Here is a 2,500-nt window from a genome sequence, read left to right as displayed (position 1 = left end):
TATTAATAAAGATGCAATCTTTTTGTGGATAGCAGGTGAGCGCTGGACTCTCTTAACAGCAGGGACCCTGTGTTTGAGCACATTGTTAACGAGTGCCGATTGATTGCTCATAGGCTGCGAGGCCAGGGACGTGTTGATTACACTTGTCTGAACCCCATTGCATGTCGGTATCACCCTTAATGAGGCTGTGGATGAGGTACCGAAGGAGGCAGCTAAAAAATGTGAGGTGGACATTCAAAGTGCTCGGACTCTTAAGCAGGCAAGGAGCAATATCAAGAGGATACAATTAGACCATGATGAGATAAAGAAAGGCGAGTCGATTGAGACGAGCGAAACCTTGCAACACTATATGCATCTAGCGATGAACATCGTCTTCACTTATGGGAGGGGCAAGAGCAAGTGGAAAGACTCTGTGCACATGAGAATTAGGTTAGGGTATAAATACTATTGGGAGTTAGGTGTCCCGACGGGTGAACAGGAAAAAGAGTGCAGGGTGTGTAGGTCATCAAGGTCACACACCTTTGTACATTATATCTTACAGTGTCCCATACTTCAGTTTTACAGAAACTCAGAGATAGCTGGACTCCCCGAACAAGCTGTATGAATGTTTAGAAATGACCAGGTAATAAAAAAAAGAAGTACAAACAGTTTGAATCGATTACATAATTGTAGTTGACAACTGTGTATATCCGATTGTGACTTACCTTCTGCCGAGACTATGAGAGCCCGAGTAGAATTTTATTGAGATGTGGATGAATATCATTTATGATACATCATCCTGTTGAATATAAACATATTTTTGGACTTTCTGATAAATTCTTTCCTCCAGGAACATACGTATGTTTTAATAACAAATGTGTGGGTCACATGTTCAAGTATGTAATTATGTGACCTCAGGAGAGGATAATTTATACTGTCATACCGCTCTCCTGATATGTAACGTTTAATTCTGTATGCTTGTGATTGCCTTTTGTGCCTTTTGTTCCGTATATATTTCAACATGTTGACATAGCTGCAAGATTTTGTAAAATATATGTGAGCCCAAAGAGGGACTAAGATTGGGGTGAGGATAACCTGTTACCTTATCTTTTTGAGATGTACGTAATCACTTGTCTCAATAAATTTGTCAAAGTCAAAAAGTCTCTCTCTTTATATATATATATATATATATATATATATATATATATATAATATATATATATATTATATATATATATATATATATATATATATATATATATATATATATATATATATATATATATGTATATTATATTATATATATATACTGTATATATATATATATATATATATATATATATATATATATATATATTATATATATATATATATATATATATATATATATGTATATATATATCACACACACACACACACACACACACACACACACACATATATATATATACATATATACATATATACATATATATGCATACACACACACCTTCATTAAATCAGGTGTTTTTCTTATGCGAACGAAATATGATGTCTCTTTTTCTCATTTCATCTCTCAAAGCTGTATAAGGTAAGCGACAAGCACATGTCCGCTGTCCTTTTATTTCTTGTTATCTTCTCTGTTCAAGTAGGAGGAAAATGAAGGTATTTGTGACATAAATGCAATATGAATTGATAAGACGCCTAATACTGTGTCTAAATACATCCAGTCAAGAATCATTTAAACATTTCTCGCTTGAACAAGTCAGACATATGACTTATTTCCGGGTTGACACCGGTACGAGAGCCCGCTGGGGTGAGTTACGAGGATCGTAAGTTACGACGTCAGGCGAGGGCAGTTAAGATGTTTTGAGTATGACCCTCGGAGCAGCCATTACATACACACATCCCAACCGTCGTGATGTGGGGGCTTGAGGTATTTCCCTGGACGGATTGGCCATGCATGGATGGTGACTCTTCTTTCTCCCGTTGAGGTGGCCTCGCCTTTAGTTAATTCCTAAAGTGCTGCCAGTAAGTGGGATCGCACGTTCCCTGGATCTCTCACCAGAGGGATTTCACCTACCCTCGTGTTTGCCGTGCGTGGCCTCCTTGTGAGTTAGAAGATGCTGAGGATGTCGTGTACGAGTACGGTACGCCCTGCGGCTCTCAGCTCTCCTCTTCGGGGGCCGGATACTCAAAACAGCTAACGACGTCGTAAGCCCGCGCAGCCAGGCCGCGCATGTCTTAACTCGAACTGCGAGCTCCAAGGGTCATACTCAAAACTTTTTAAGTCCCGTGTGACTTCACACACAGACTCGTAAACTTAAGGGTGGTCCCGAGCAACTCGTTACCGGTCGTGAACCGGAAATAAGTCGTCTAGTTCCGGACTTGTGCAAACGGATTTGTATAGATTATGTATTACTTGGACTGTCCAGACACAGTATAAGGCGTCATATCAATTTTATTGTATCTGTGTTCACAAATACCTCATATTCCCTAGCCACTTGATAAAAGAAATTATCAAGCAATTTATAATGCGCTC

Source organism: Penaeus japonicus, unplaced genomic scaffold (assembly GCF_977035675.1).
Source record: "Penaeus japonicus unplaced genomic scaffold, GWHDUDI00000001_assembly GWHDUDI00000037, whole genome shotgun sequence".
NCBI classification, from domain to species: Eukaryota; Metazoa; Arthropoda; class Malacostraca; order Decapoda; family Penaeidae; genus Penaeus; species Penaeus japonicus.
This window is presented reverse-complemented; position numbering follows the sequence as displayed.